This window comes from Sprattus sprattus (genome assembly GCF_963457725.1).
Source record: "Sprattus sprattus genome assembly, chromosome: 15".
Classification (NCBI taxonomy): domain Eukaryota; kingdom Metazoa; phylum Chordata; class Actinopteri; order Clupeiformes; family Clupeidae; genus Sprattus; species Sprattus sprattus.
In genome coordinates this window covers 18,526,845-18,544,241 of record NC_137913.1, presented here as the reverse complement: position 1 = coordinate 18,544,241, position 17,397 = coordinate 18,526,845, and the positions used below count along the sequence as shown (strand labels likewise).

The window sequence follows — 17,397 nt, the reverse complement described above, 5'->3', positions numbered from 1 at the left end:
CTTTTTCTATTTGGCTTCTCTTTGTCTGTCTATCTGTGTTGTGTACTTCTATAGTTGAGCTTAAATTACCAAATAAAAGTCCAATAAGCCTAGTGCATGTTTTGAGCACAACAACCCTTTTACTGGATACTTACCTTTCATCCTTGTTTCTAGTAGGAGGTCTAGGAAAACATTTGACTTTCAAGGTCAGATTACGAGTGTCTCGGAAAATGAGTGTTTGAAATGGTATGTCAGCCTGACATAGGAGATGCATTGCTTTTAAAAAAATAAAAAATGAATTGGGAATTTAGGTCAAAAATATAACTATGACAGATAAAATAGCAAATAACCGCCCTGAATATCTAACGACCACATAATCGGCCGACCCCTATTCCCCATCAGCCTCTTCAAACATTCAGCATTGCGGAATACAAAGGCCTTCTAATCCAGAGATTGCAACCACCACCACCATACAGCGAGCCCGGCTCTCGGAAATCCTATACACTGAATTGACACATGGGAGCCTAAGACCAAAAGGCTTCTATTGGACACAGAGACCCACATAGCTAGAGACATGTAGCGGAGACCGCTACCCATCAGCACAAACAACGCACAGCAGCAGAGATGCATCACTGCATAGCTTGAACTGAGGGAGCCCTCTGACAGGGAACACCCACAATAAGCAAACACAAATTCAGTGCTGTATTATTCAGCACCAAAAGTGGCCAAGAGTGACCCCTGGATGGTTGCTATAGAGGAGGGTAGATAAAATTGTAGAGCTATTGTTGTAAGCGACCTTAGTATGAATCCCCACATATTCACAGAGATAACACGATCCTTGTCAAAGGCTCCACGCATTTCTATTGGTGCTGAAATTATAGTCATTTGGCACGCCGTGAGTCACCTTCAAAAGGGAATAAAAATGACACACTGCTTTCGAAAGGGTAGAAACAAACCCACAGACAGTGACTATTTGACGTGTGAACAAACATCCCCCTACCGAAAACTGATAAGTGACTCTCCATCTCCGCGTGCTGATGGGGAATCGCCTCGTGTTCTATCAATCATGGATCCAACGAGTGCGTCTCTAAACACGGGTGCATCTGCGGAACCAGTCAACCTGAAAAGAGATCCTTGCGAGCCGAGGCTGGCTGGTAATGGAGCACCCCCATCTTCCTGTCACCCATCATTTAGGTAAGAGCAGTGGCTCAGCCTTGGCTACTGTCAGGCCATGTCTTGTTAATGTTGTTTTATTTATTATTTATTATTTCCTCCGGTTGCTCACTACAGTTTTTCCGCGTCAACCTCTCCCTGGCTCATCCTACTCATGAGGGCTACCACTCCACTGAGGAAACAGCACAGCACTTGTTAGCAGACAAAATGAAGAGGAACATCTGAAGAGGAACATCCCCTCGATCTAGAGAGGCGTGGACTATCCTGCAAACACCAGAACTACAGAACCATGACACATCTCAGAAGTCTCTGCAATGCCCACAGCCCTAAATAAGACCAATATGGATGAAGAGCCTCCATTTTTTGACCTACCTAGAGGACATTTGCACAAGAACCTGCAGATTCCTACTGTTCTATCCTACTCAGAGGTATTGCAGTAGCAGGTTGATTCTAGTCTTGCACAAGTCAAAACTTATATTTGTTTCCATATCTCTCACACATAACAACAGAAATAATATTGACTTCAGTGCAGCATTTCAGCGGGAGGGGACACAAACAAATCTGGTGTTCGGGCAGCCCTAAAAAAAAACCTTCAACTGTGCTTAATTTATCTCCAAGTCTAGTTTCTCAATCTTAAAATGGTGGGAAGCATTAGAAGTATTTACACTGCATCGACTGGACTGGCAGCCAGACATTTCCCTTTCTTGATGTTGCCCCATACAGCAGGAGAAAACACCATGCCCACTTAATTTCTGGCAGAGTGAAAATTAATTGGAGCAGACAAAAATCAATAATACTGGCTTCAGTGAGATTCAAAAGTAATTGTCAGAGGACAAGATGTAGAATCTGATTTAGAGGAGGCTCTTAGTGACAGCCCACTGCAGAGACTTTAGTTTTTTATTTACAACTGGAATATTAAAGATAGGAAGTTTCAGTAGGGAACAGAAGTAGCTCATAATTTACATTCTTAAGTCACTCATAACATACTTAGTTTGAATTTGGCTAGGTTCTTGGTGCCAATCCAAATGCATAAGGAATGTCTTCCCATAAATAAATCCAATATTAATACTCAGGACTGCATTGTTTTCTGCATCGCTTCTAAGCTAAACACAGTTTAATAAAGAGAATATCCATGTGTGTTTTGTTCCGTACACTTTCACATTGTTCCTTATCACTCAAGTAGGGTTCAGCAAATGGTCCGATTTCAATCTTTCTGCAGGTGCTGGGGTGTTCATGTGACAGGGTTGAGCTGCCAAGCTCCAGCATGCTGCACTGATCTCTGGCATCCATGCCAGATACGTCTCTCTCCTTCAGTTCTCAGAGAGAAGCACAAGCCCAAAACAGGAGAGAGAGAGAGATAGAGAGGGATAGATAGAGAGAGAGAGAGAGAAAGAGAGAGATCAAAGTGTAATGTTTAAAATGTCTTGGAATACACGTCTCTCTCTGTCCCTGAGTTAAAAATCACAGCCTTCCCAACCAATATTTATTTACAGGAAATCCTCAAGCAATAGCAATGCTGCAGTTCTGCTCAAAGATCTGCATGTGCAAGGGAGGAGAAAGAGAAGGGAGAGAAAAAGACAGAGCGAGAGAGAGCGAGAGAGCGATCCAAATCAGCTCATTAAAAATGCCTGTGGGCAATCGTTGGTCTCTAGCATCTAAAAGTCAGCCATTAACTCTAAGCAGATGTTAACTTTCATCAGGGATACCCGGGCGACTTCACACAACGCAGCACAGTTCCCACAGAAAGGGGCCAATTTGCCTGGTGGTCACAATCACAATAATGTCATATGTTGTCCCCCACCGGTGACCCGTGCACTGTCAAACCTACAAATCTCCATTCTGCCTTGTTAGACTCCACTGGCTTGGCTATGCTACAGAGAGAGAGATAGAGAGAGAGAGAGAGAAAGAGAGAGAGAGAGAGAAAGAGAGAAAAGGAAAGTGTGAGAGACATAGAGACACTCATCTCCCAGATAGAGAGAGCACAGCTGCCCTCTATGGGCAGAAAGATGTACTGCATGAGATAAGAATGCCACTGCTTTTTGCATCTCTCACGTCTCTCTCACTCACGTTGAGGAGGCGTTGAGGATCAGGTGTGGAGCGCTAATGAAGCCGCTAATCCTGCCAATGTTGCAAAAGTGCCACTGCTGACTCACTACAACTGCCGATGCTGTGCGTGTGTGTGCATGTGCTTGTGCGTGTGCGTGTGCGTGTGCGTGTGCGTGTGCGTGTCTTTCTCTGTGGTTGGCTTCATTGGCATTTGCTAATTTCTCTTTCCAACTTGATTTTTTGATGTATGGTAACATGGAAACAAAACAACCACACACACATACACAAACGCACACGTACACGCACACAACAAGGGTAATAATAGATCCTCTTGGTGACCATTGGGGTGAAATCCTATTGAAGCCTCCTCCTCGTGCCAAATTCAATAGCCATGCAGCAGTAGTGTCTGTGTTTGCTTTTGCATTCTCAGCTCCCTGAGCCACATCCCCATTCTGCGGACGTGTGCGGGCAACGCAGGGACACAGACAGAACAGAGGAGGGTGAAAAAAAACAGAAAGAAAGAAAAAAAGAAAGCAAGGGAGAGGGAAAAAAAATCTAAAATCCCCCAGTAATAGATTTGCGGAGCGGGCTTAACAAACTGCTCCTGTGTGTACACTCGGCTTTAGGAAGAGAGAGACAGAGGGACAGAGAGAGAGAGAGAGAGAGAGAGAGAGAGAGAGAGAGCAGTCCATGTTTCTCCCCTGCTGGGGCCTAACGCTCTGGGAGGCCATTAAATAGAAGATCTAGCAGGAAATGATTGTCCTGTGAGGAGCAGTCAGCCTGGCACATTCCCCCGACTCTACCCAGATGATGCTTGTGTCTTAATGTGTGTCCAGCCTCCATGGAGGTACTGTTGTTATATATCTAGGAGGAAATGGCTATGATGTGAGAGGGTTAAATGGCTGTTGATGAAGATGTTAATTGAGTGCTAACTGCATAAATCAATCAATGTTTTTAACATGAGTTAGTTTTGAGATCTACAAATGTTCTGCTCTCATGTCAATATGATGACACAGAGACAAAGACAGTCACGACAGCACAACCCAAACCACAATATCGCCTGGACACCTCAGCACAGTGCAAATGTCCTTAGAGTTCACCACGGCCCGCTATTCATTTTTAATAAATGTCAGCACCAGTTTCCTCTTCTCCACAAATAAGCCAAGATGAGAGCGGGAAGCAAATCTAAATAGGCATTTCTCCAAGGCTGCATACCAAGTGGGGCCGTGCTTTGGCAAATTGGCCGCTTATGCAATGAAAGAAGCATTAACTGGCCCATTATAGGCTAGAGGTGTCAGGGGTCTGTCTCTGGCTGGGGCCACTTCAATTGGAGTGAGGGGTCCAGCGTGCTGTAGCACACGTCAGCTACGAGGCAAAGGGCTGCGTGGCGTAGCGTGGAGAAGATCACCCGACACATCTCCAGTCATGCATGTATGCAATCGGACACACATGTTCTTCCTCTGGCACACACACTCACACTCACACTCAATTGTGGACATACACAAAAGCACACATGCATGGACTTACATCAACACACAGGGACACGTGCAAGCGTACACGTACTGCACATCAAGCATGAGAGTAGCGCTCGCATGGCATGAAACACAGGGCAAGATAAAAAGGATGTTATGAGTAGACTGCAGCATCAAAAACATGTCGCATCGTTCAGAACATAAACCCCCTAATGATATTTTCTCCCTCCAATCCTTATCACAGGAAGCCTGAGGCTACGTCTCAGAGAGCTAGAAATGTGTGAACTAGCTGGCGGACATTTTCTCACCCGCATGCCAGACCTTTTGACGCCTGTCGCCCTGACACAAACCATCAGGCAACGGGGACGGCAAAGGATGGGCACGGGTGCAGCAGGGGCGAGGGCCTGAGCGCTGGTCCCCGGGTGAGCCACTGGCATGCTTGGCAGATCACCTTACCCCAACGGGCCACTCCTCAGTTGTCGCAATCCCAGACCGGACCACGGTCTCTGTCTTCTTGTCAGTGCATTTAAAAATAGACCTGTGTTATGAAATCAACAGAGGAGACAGGGCCGGGTGTTTTGCTGGACTCAGCGTCCACTGAGGGTCCCCTGCAGCCAGGGCCTGTTTCCATCAACCACTTTGATTAACATGCATAAGGCATGAGGACACAGGAATGTACTCCACTGGACAATAACATGTAGGTTTGAAGAGCTTGCCAGTTACAGACTGGGGTTTGCCAAGTGCGGAGTGCTGCTCTTTGTGCATTATGCAAAGGCTTGGCCACAAAGTAAATCTGAATTCGAGTTACATAGATTATTTCACTTCCCTATCTTGCTTTTAAGTGATGGCTTCTTTTTATCCTTTATATAAGGCTTTTTGATTCAAGGACAAGGATGTGAAAGTCACTGTCAAAGGATAAAGAATCCGAGACTCATTATTAGATGAGAGAAAGAAATGCTTTTTTTCTACCAAAATGTTCTACGTTTTACATTATTAATCTGCCTATTTCCATTATCATTTTAGTCTATTGCCCAAACATTCCCTCATAAACATGTTTACGTTTATCTCAGAAAAGCTAGAATTTTCTCTTTTCCCAGCCTGGAGGAGCACAGCAGTCCAAGAACAGTCCAGCATTAGCAGCTGTCACAGAATTAATCATCTCCGAACACTGGAGAGACAACTTTATGAAACTGCCTTGAAGCATTCCATTCAGCGCAGTCTAAACACAGCACAAATGGCCTCAGATTCATAAAGCTGTGGTGCTATGTATACAACGATCCAAACCATTTCACGCTCAAATAGCTCACAATTCAATATAGTCATGCTTTTAAGACGTATCCAGTGACCCCATTCAGAATGTTGATACACATAAATAGCTTGCATGGGTATGGAAAACTCATGAAAAAGAGCAAATTGGTAGTTTAGTGTGCATGGAATGGCCTTCACAAGAAAATATTAGTCCATTTCCTGAACCCCTACATCAGGCTTAAGTTTGTAATATAAGCAAGTGCTCCATGCACACAGACTTGAGTTCTTGACATACTGGCTCGCTCAACGCTAATAAAATGGAAAGGAGACTGTATAGCTCACTCGGAAACATGGAGATCTGCCTTACTGGCATTCCCCATCCAGGCTCAGTCTCCAAGACAACTGGCCTCCATCCGCTTCTCCCTGAACCAATTACACAACCCCTCCAGTCTGGTGTCTGGACTTCACATGCAGACACAGATTTCTGCACTGAGACTTAATTTCCCTGCTAATGAATTACAACATCTTCTACAGTCAATGTTAGGCAGGCTGTCTGTGACTTGAACCCCTTATGTCAAGAACATTCTAGCATCCAACTACATAAATCAATTATTGAATATGTGGGTTTGATTTTCTATACCTGACAGAGTGCCGTGATTAAGTTGATGCAGAGGAGAGTTTAGTGGTGACAAATGCACTGCCTTCTAAAACAGAATGGAAGAAAAATACACAATTAGGGACCAAGAATGTACTCAAAAACCACAAGAGGAAGATCAATATGATATCTGTTCTCTGCTTAATGTACGTATGCAGTGATCTAACTGTGTCAATCATTTTCCATAGGCTAGTGCTCCTGTTTAGCTTCTCGCACCTCTGCAACCCAATCCAACTGCAAGACAGATGTCACAAGAACACGGGAGTGTGACACCTCCGTATCAAGTAACAAACAGCTTGCTTCCTGTAAACCCAAGCAAGCCAACAGACTCAACACCATGTCAAGCAGACTTATGATCTGCCTCTCCTGAGGACAGGACAAAAATGAAGAAACAGGATATGCTGACGCATATGAGTAAATACCATGGGAAAAAAGGACGAGAACTCTTTACATAGCATTTCTCTGAGACACAAATGACTGAGTACGGTTTTCTATATGTTCCCTCCCCGCTAGCTCCAGAACCTAGCAAGCAGCAGAGGAACCACACACACACATACATACACACCGTTCCCCTGACGACCCAGCCGCCCTTCTCAACCAGACAGGCAAAAGACTCTCACTCAGCCGCATGCCTTGAGGCAATTCGCATGGAAACGCCAAAGCTCCCATGAATAATTGTCCTGGAGTCTAAAGTAGCATGAAAATACCTCTACTTCAGCGCCAAGAAGTTAATCCAAATTAACTCCAGCTAGGCCCTCCTACACCTGTCGCTTTGGCCATGGCTGCGGACGGAGCTTTGCCGCTTCATTACCCAGCAGTTCAAAAGGAATGAGAATGTTTTCCTTTGCTGGTGGAGACGTTTGAAAGGAGAGCGAATCCCAAAAAAGAAAGACCTCGAGTCAACAAACTGTACCCCGTCAGCACATTCAACGGACAGATCCAGACGGGTCGTCCAGCACCAATCTGTGAAAATATTGACATTCAGGAAGATTGAATGGATATCAAATATGTCTCATGAGGAGAGACAATGCTTTCCAAGCATGCTGTTAAAAGCTGCTGAGCTCTCAGGTTTAAGGTTGTTAGATAACCTTTTCCTGCGAGTGAGGCTCTTCCAACAGAAGAGAACACAAAATAGTTGGTTAGATCGAGCATGGATCAAGTGAAATATTAATCATCTGATAAATATTTCAAAGGACATGATTTGTTGTTATCATGGTAATTATTTTGCTGACTGACCACACAAAAGGAAATTATAACCAGAGACAAATGATATTGGCAATGAGCTCTGCATTTCACAGTATCATAGCCTTACGAAGAGCATTATAATGACCAACCAGGCACCTACTATCTGCAAGCACATTGTGTGACTGAGGTGAAAACACACAGAGTGTAAAATATACTGCTAGACTGAGAAAAAGGAACGCCAAGGCAGTGAAAGAGAGAAGGGGGAAGGAGGCAGGCAGGCAGGCAGGCAGGCAGGCAGGCAGGCAGGCAGACAGGCAGGCAGGCAGGCAGGCAGAAATGCTGTGAGAGATGGAGTAGATAGAGGACCCACCACAGCTTCATTGCCACCATATTCCATATTCTAAATGTCAGATGCTTCTTAGGCAGATAAAAGGAGCCGCCGATAAGGAAACAGAGAAAGGGGGTGGGGGGTGGGGTGGGGAGGCTATCTATAAGAAGCTGCATCAGATTAGCCAGCCACAGCTCTGAAGAAACAAAGGATAATGGATCATTATTTAATAGGCTATAGGCCCACTGAAAACTAAAATGTTCTGCCATGACAAGTATTAATTGGTGGCCTTTCGCTAGGTGATAACCTAGGAAACTAGTGACCTATCTTTGCGGAGCTGGCCAAGGAAGGATGAAGATATGTCTCTCTCTCAGCCTTTCAATGAGGGCCATGAGACGTGACATTAATATTTGTCCTTATTGAAGAGGTATGACATTTATGTCTATCATGCAAGAAGAAAAAAAGAACCGCTAATGGTCGTAAGTAGTACTAAAGACCTGCTCTAAAAGAAGAATTTATTCAGAGGCTAAAAAAAGAGTACAAGTGTTGTGATAGTGAAGCATTATAAACTGATTTTATTACAACGTTTAAAATGCCAGGAACGCTTCAGGGTTCAAAAGTGTCCGTGTCCAGACGGAGTGCACTGGAAGTCCAGGTGGCTAATGCCCGGGAGCCAGGTGACAAAGCAGCCGCCCTCCTCCTCCTCCTCCTAGAAGAAAGCCTCCTTTCTAGACGCCTCCAGCTCGCCATCCTCTGCCGCTCATCACAACGCACATGTGGTGGCTGTCAAAGCGCATCATTTACAGTTCGCATCACCCACCCCACCCCACAGCCCGCTTAAACACCCGAAACTTAAAGAACCCATGTGGGGTTATTGACGCCTTGGATACACGCCTCCCTGCTCGAATCTTGTGAGAGTTGTGTGTTGTTTGTTTATTTCTCTGCGCTGGTGGATTTGCAAAGAGAGAGAGAAATAGAGAAGGAAAGAGGGAGAGAGATAGTGCTGCTGAAGTAATAAATGATGACCACTCAGCATGAAATGCCCTTTGAACTGGATTTACACTCCAGGAGGTGGACGTGCTGGCCTGCAGAGAGAGAGAGAGAGAGAGAGAGAGAGTGCCAGGAGGGGGACGTGCTGCCCTGCACAGAGAGAGAAACAGAGGGGCCAAACTGTGCAGCTAAGGTCTGACCTCTTTCTGGCAAAAGCCAGCATCTGAGAGCGGCCAAGGCTAAACGGCATGTGTATGTGCATGCACACTCGGGAACGTTAAAGTATATGTGTATGTGTATGCACACACATTTATGTGCATGGCGGTGTATGCATATGCATGTGCATATATGAGAGCGTGCTTCTGCATACATATACATCTGTGTGAATCATTACCGGAAAGGAAAAACAAAGATGTAGCTCACGGTGACCAGCATGGGGAGCAACAAAGGGTTCGGGCCATTGAGTCAACACAAACAAAATGTCAACCATCTGACTCACTGGAACCAGAGAAAATGATCCCACTCTCCGTACAGGGGACCCGTTGGACATTGGGTATGCAGGCCCGAAAAGCATTCATGCCATCTCATCTCATGCTACACTTTTTTTCCAGACATGTTGGCTGTGTATTGAAATAACCCCTCTCAGATGTCAGGGGCACCTTAATGACAGGGGGGTAATCTACTTACGTCTGTGTCTGACGACGCTCTTAATTCTTCATGCCTGGCATACTGCAGCTTAAGGAACACACAGTGAGTGAGTAAACACAGTCGGGCCTGTTCAGGTCAACAGCAATACCGTAGCTTCGCAGACCCCTTTGTCTGTGCATAATATTACAACAAAGTTAAAGATTAGGGCTGCGTTTGGCCTGCAATTATGTAAATGGCCAAACATGGAGCGGTATTATCCTGACCAGAGGTTACATCATTTCCATAAAATCTAGGCGGTCAAATTCGACCCACAAATAGGGTCTGTGGTTGAAAAGGGTGGGGCAGAAGAAGGGAGATCAATGCAGTGCTTCTATTTATATCTGGAAAAGAGGGAAGGGTGAACAAAAATATCCATGGCTGTAGAGCAGATTGAGTGGAAGTCCATCAGAGGCAGAGACTGGTGAACAGGCTGTACTTTGAAGACCAGTACTGACTGGAGAGTAATGTTGTGGTGGACCATGTTGTGTGAATGTATTTCAACACATACACTGACGAAAACATGTCTCCCTACTGACTAGAATTCACTCTTTTAAGTAACCCGATTAATCTCCCTATCATGGCCTCTCTGACACATAGACGTGCACACGTAAACACACACACACACAAACTCAAAATACGGATTCCTGACTCTCTTTACACCCTGAAATCAGAGAGATGTCAAGAGTGTTCACTGAGGCTTTGCACATCCGGACTGAGCCATGTCAGTGTTCACAGAGCCTGCTTCACAAGCACACACACACACACACACACAGATGAAACAGAAACACACACATGAACGAAACACACACACACACACACACACACAAAACACACACACATGGATGAAACACACACACGCATATGGATAAAACACACACACACACACAGAGACATACATACAAACACACATGGATAAAACAAACACACACACACACACACACACACAAAACCACCTCAGTTACTCATGCGAGCATGGCAAGCTCAGGGTGTTGAGTCTCCAGTAGTGGCTCTTGTCTCTCGACTGATAGGGAAAACGAGGGGCTCTGAAGGAACGCAAGTGAAATTAAACCCAAATTAAAACCAGAAGGACACTCAAAGTGCACAGACCTCCGCCATGGCTAAATGCCCAATCTTGCAATGTTAAAGAAAGTGAAAAACAAATTCCTGGAACTGCCCCTTGATGTGGAACGGCTCCAAAATGTGATGGGTTCCTCCCATGCCCCACCCCTCCACCAAGTTTCATGAAAATCAGCTGACAAACAAACAAACAGACAAACAAACAAACAAATGGAACGGAAAAGCAACCCTCCTTGGTGGAGGTAAATACATGCTGGAGTTCAGACTGAAACGTTTGAGCTGGCGCTCTACAAAATTGAGATTTTGGTACTCAACTGTCGAGCATTGAAGACTCCCTTGGGTATAATTTTGATTACTGAGATTTTTCTCTTCCATCTCTTAATGCGCGACAGATGATACACCCAAAAACATCACCCTACTTTTTATTCTCAGAGATCTTTCTAGAACTTTCTTATGCAATATTTTGGAAATCAAAGACACAGAGAGATACACTAATGATAATTTCTCAGTCCCTTAGTAACCTCAGAGACATGATGCAACCCCATATGCTTCAGATGGGGTTGGGTAGGGGTGGTGTGGTGGTGTGGTGGGAAGGGGGATTGGTAGTTGAAGGGTTGCCCTGTGATCTACAGGAAGTGGTTTTCTAATGAAGAGCTTCTCTGGGATACTTTGGAATTCATGTAAAGCCAGTCTGCTAGAGGTTCAGATACCTTTTTTTAAGTGTTAATCTATCAGTTTGCCCAGATTAGAGCCATGACTACTTAAATTGGCTTAATATTGGGGCTAAACTGTCTAATGGGGGAAGAGAGGATGTCGGTCATGGAGTCTTAAGACCCCAGGAGATTAAGGCACTTTTGGGGTTCATATGCAGTGATATCTTTGAACATTTACATTTATTTATTTGAATTCTGCAAAGTTAAGTTTAGGTACAATAATACGTGAGTAGCATGCATGTCATATTTGTATTTTTTTTAAACTCCCTAAAAAATAATCATACTCTGAAAAGTGTTTGTTTATCTTGAGCTGGAATATGTGCACAATCATATACTGAACCACAGGTGCAGTAAAAACACATCTCTCTGAAAGCTCTGACACCATCACCGGTGAAAAAAATTCTTGCAGCACTGTACATGCATATAATATAAATGACAAGCGTGTAAATGATTTAATCCCTAACAAATTAAATCACCCATTATTAACAATAAACCACAGATAAATTATCATTCCAACAACACAAAAGGGGGAGCCCAAAGCAGGTTGAATAGGTATGAGAAGTGCCATGTAATTAGTCCCCGCAGCAGATGGGAGTGGGCTTATCTTAGTGCAGCGTAATAAGCACTAATGGCTGCCTGCACTCAGAGTGATGAAGGCTGAGGGGCCAGGGGGGGTCATCCAGGGGGGGTCATCCAGCAGAAGGCCAGGCCAGTCAGGGAGGCTGGGGTGGGCTATGGCGGATGAGTTGAGATTACGCAGAAAACAGCCAGAGAAATGGAAAGTAAAGAACAAGGCAAAAAGCTCAGCATCGTCTAGAGGGCAGGGCTGCAGTATGAGCCACATGTAGGATAGATGGTTTAGCAGGGTGATTGGCTTTATATAGAAAGAGGTGAGCCAGCTCCAAGACACACACATACACGCACAAATGTATACGGGTGAGTTGCCATGGTAAGATGCGAGTTGCCATGGTATGATTAAACACTGAGGTTTATTTAACACCACTGGTAGTTAAAGAATGTATGGCTTCACTGCACACTACATGCTCTGAATAAAAAGAAAATCTGATAAATAACCAAAAAGAGACACACACACACACACACATTTATGTATATGTATACATATACATATCAAACACATATCAAAACGCTCATACATACAATATGGCTACTTGTTTTTTTGTCACACTGGGCACGGAAGAATCATTTCTTTTTTGTACAGTAATACCCACGTGCTCTGCCAACCTAAATACCCGGCAGAGAGGTAAGAAGATTGAAACCTCCAGCGCCTCAGATACAGTCATCTGACTCTTAATCCAGCCCTTGTGTTCAAAAGAGGAGGGGAAGGTCATGCATTCTAGGTTACATCCCCACAGAACAATGAGGCAGAGGCGGAACAGAATCCCCATAAGCCAGCAGCCATGTTCCAGCAATGAACTGAAGAAAAATTAAGACAGCACAGCACAACACAGCAACCCTATGATACAGAAAGGAAACAAGCCAGTGCTTTTCACCGGCAGACTCTAAGGCTACAAATAATATCACATGCAGAAGAACAAATGACATTTGTGACAGTGTGTACTATTTGAGTAAAATATAGTTTGAGCACATAAGGTGCTTGACTGGATGAAACAAACACTCGTCCAAACCACCCATTGCCTTGCTTACATTGTTACATAACCTCAATTTATAGCCCATCAACCATGTTTTATTGCCAGGCTGGCACTCCGCATAAAGCATATTTTCTTGTGTCAAGCTTTGCATATAGGAGCTCAATTACAGCAATGCACCATGGGGCAGTCCACAACGCTTTGATCTGTCCTGTACAGAATGATAATCACACTACGCTAGGTAAACGGAGGAGAAAATGTAATGGCAGTCCATAGCTCCTTCTACGCACTAAATGTATTTTCAAACTGATTTACTAGCTGTATGAGTCCCCCTGGTGATGTTGCTAGTTACGTCCACAGCTTTTTCCAATCTGGGGTATGGCATTCATAATTACAGTTCATATAAATCAGTGAAGGATGAGGAGAGCTGACGGGTTTCCCTGTGGGATTGCGCTTCGTTAAGCACATGATGACACTTTTTAGTTTTCATGTTTGAGGTCAAAAGGCTTCCCACTACAGTACATAAGACTGACATGTACTTTATGATGACAAACACTATCAACTTGGCATAGAAGTGTGCAAGAGTGCTACTGATGTCTGACAATGACATACGTGAGGGGGGGAATTAACAATGGACAACACCAATAAAGAACGCCGATTCGAAATTAAACACCTCACTCCATAAGCAATTCCATATCTTCTACATCTAAACCACATCATACAGTTTAAAAACCCATGTTATAGTACCTTAGTAACTAGGTGCATGTCTGAAAATAAATCAGAATTTATGATTTATGAGGCATTGAAAATTAACAAAAAATCCTACCACTGGAAATGGCATGTTTTAGTTACTAAGTGCACAAAATATGAAGATGGTACCTGAACCAAACTATATTTATTAATGTAGCAAACATTCCATGTTTTACTATACATGAAACGGCTTTGTATATTGATTTATTTATTTATTTAAGCGTCGGAATACACATTAAAGAATAAGATCCTCATTTTCAATGGTGCCGAGAGTACAATGAGATTAAATATATATAAAGATAGATAGATTCTACCAGAAATCGTTTAAACCTGTGAATAAACATAAATATTATATTCAATAATATAATTTATACATCTTCTAGAAGCACAAAGTTGTGTGGTTCCACTAGCCAGTCAAATATCATTGCTGATGGCAGAAGAGCCCTGCTACTCTGCTGTTGCATACTTGCTAAGACCTGTTTACTAGCTGATGTCAGCAGCAGACCTAGAAGTCCATTGGCCATGTGCACTGGCTTCAATGATTACTTTAAAGTTAGGTTGCTTCTGTGATTTTTTACATAATCCATTGTGACAGTCTTCAGTACAATTTATCATTACTCCAATGGAATATGGTGCCAAAGATGTGCTTCCAGAAGATAGTTATTGAACCATTGCAAATTATGTTGATACACAAGCAGAATAATAATATATGCCTCAAAACAGCCATTTATGTATATGAGGGCCACATCCTCTTTTTAAAGTCTTGTACCCTAGTTGTGAAGTACATAACACTATTAACAAAGTATGAAGCAAATCCAAAATGATCAGTCGGAAGCACTCTGTTAATTTCACATGGAATGACCTCCAAAATAGTATTAAAGCAATTCATCTTTTTCTGGGAGACTTCTAGTGCTTTTGGAAGAACGGATCACAAGAAGAGGCTTGCAGGATTGGAGGTGGGGTGTTAGGGTCGGGGGCGGCGGGGGGTCTCTTTAATCTTCCTACATCTTGCTGACATGACCAGCTGTTGGAAATGTTGCTGAGCGTCTAGGATGCCAGGGGCTGATGCCCCAAAGCCCAGATTGGGCTGGAGGGTCTAGAGGAATTGAGGGTGGAACAGGGGAGACAGTTGTGTCCATTATGGAAAATGAACCCCAGCCCAGACTCTGGCTTTCCAGTTGCGGCCCCTTCCAGTGTAAGCTCTTCATTATCTGGCCACAGAGAGTGCCAGGCCACTCACCAAGGTAATCTCCTCGCAGATCCTGTAATGTGTTATGTCCGTCAGGCAATGAGGGTCAACTAAACCTGATCCCCCATGGTATCCAAGCAGGCTTTTGGCTTCCCTTTTTTTTGGCAGTTCTAAATCATTTCAAGCAAATTCATTACTATGAGAAAAATAACTGCTGTTGAGGATTGAATGTGATGGCATTGTGCACTCTGCTAACTGTCCACTTATAAGCATTTATTTTAGTAGAGGATGAACCAAGTGTCTGTTTTCAGTGTCAGTGACAATCTGACCAGATGCCTTGGAGTTTATATGCACTCGTCAATCCTAATAACCATCCGCCTCATAACACACTTGACGTGATCTCGGCGTCTGAGTACGACATTTAGAGCGCATCAGCAGAGGCATAAACATGAATCTTTTCGCTTTTTTTGTCCTGCCAAATGTTTTTCTCAGGAAACAGCCTCCATGTCAAAACACTTCCCCACAACTGGTAAAACCAGATTGAAATGGAGCGGATCTGCTTCACAGGGCTTCCTCAAGTGTAGGGAAGGATACATTTAAATTCTGAACAGGGATGATTTCCCCTTTGAGAGGCTGCATACAGGAAGAATGGCAGTTGCTTTGTTCGAGGTGAAACACCCTTTTGAGTCTCTGGGGGAGCAGGAGGCTTGAGATACTGTACGTGAACCTAATCGGGGTGGTAACCATCAAGGACAAAAAAACTAAAAGCGCAACAACCTTTCACCTTGTACAAGTTGCTTAAGACAAACATAAGAACCTGATGTTTCAATGAAGCAGCCCTGTCTTGCCTGCTCACTCTCTAACGTCATTGCAGGGCTGCATTTTCTTCCCTCTGGTCCTGTCTGCAGTGTGATCATTACCAACAAAAATAATTGAGGTCGCTCAACTTATCATGAAGTTGAATTGTTTACCTGATCCATTTCCTGCATATCAATGTTTAATCAAATGTTACATATCTTATGAGTGTGATTTCTTTGGATTGTTCTTTTAAAAATAACATAATTTAAGCTTTTTGAATGGTTTGTTAAGGGGTCAATTGCAAAGGGTTGAGTAGAGCACAGTAGAGCAAATAAATGTTTAGAATTAACAGGCAATATTCGTATGAGTATTTTAAATATAGCATCAGCTCACTCTCAAAAAAAATATGCATTTGTTCATATAGAACAGTAAGCTACTGTGCTCATCGTGAGTAAGCAGAATACATTTACCGGCTTCAATCTTCCATGTTCAACTCCCTCAACTTCCTCCAGATGTATGATATCAAATCACAGCAAGCGGGCGAATGCCATCCGATCTAAGGGAGGTGTTTGATGATCTCAGATCACATTGGCGAACCACAGAAACAAATGAACGACACAAAGAACAGGCTTAGCAGAGCTGCCCTTGAAGCCGAGAATCAGCCTGTCTGAAGCCAAAACAGGTGCATGTTTCAGATAAAGAGGATTTGTTACTTCCCCAACAATTTACCTCTCATTTGGGGTGTAAAATATAAAACCATATCATTTGGAGCACATTTTGGAGTCATGCATTCTACTTCCTGCCAGCCAAAGTCTTTCTTACAGAGAGTGCTGGGTGCACTTACTGTGAATTTTTATTCCAACACGCTGCAGCAATGGAGAAACTTCAAGGCAGCACCTCACACGATTCTTCAGTGGGGTCCACTGAGCAATGTGCCATGGGTTATGATCACGACAGAGAAAAAAAAAGACTCCCGGCTGTCAATTTCCCATAGCACTGAAAATCCACTATTTCATTAGACACAGGCCAACCCCCACACACTGACAAAGCCCTCTCCATGCGTGTCCTATTTGTCCAGTGTGATAGTATTCCTGTCCCATTTCTCAGACATGGTCCATTCATAAAATGATGATACCATCAGACTCACGGATATGATTCATTGTAGTAGGTAGGAGTATTTTTGGTGTGTTTGTTTGTGTGTGTGTGTCACATTCTTACAAACTACTGTGTAAAAAATGTATAAGGCAAACATGTTTTGAGAGGCATGTACAGGATACGTGAGCAACAAGAGCACAAGTGTGCATGCATTAAGCATGAATTAGAGGAGTTAAGTTATCAAGTGTAGTACAGCGTCTCCATTACTGGTCAGGTGGCTTCCTCCACAAAGGATCGCCCTTGATTTTCCATCCATGCAATCCCTCCTCAGACACCTCCCCCACCCAGTGACACCCCCTACCCATCCTCCAAAGCCCCTTAAAGAGTTGTCAACCCCCCCGACAT

General features: G+C 43.7%; 1 protein-coding gene across 10 annotated transcripts in view; it reads right to left on the bottom strand.

The window, feature by feature from the left end:
* arvcfb (ARVCF delta catenin family member b) overlaps positions 1 to 17,397 on the bottom strand; it is a 162,658-nt gene that overhangs the window by 133,060 nt on the left and 12,201 nt on the right. Inside the window, exon 1 of one of the 10 annotated variants that reach the window (XM_080852724.1) lies at positions 16,368 to 16,443. The exons of the other annotated variants lie outside the window; for them this stretch is intronic. The gene's annotated coding sequence lies outside the window, so the exon portion shown is untranslated. Of the gene's footprint in view, positions 1 to 16,367; positions 16,444 to 17,397 lie in introns of those variants that run through there. 10 annotated transcript variants of the gene reach the window in all.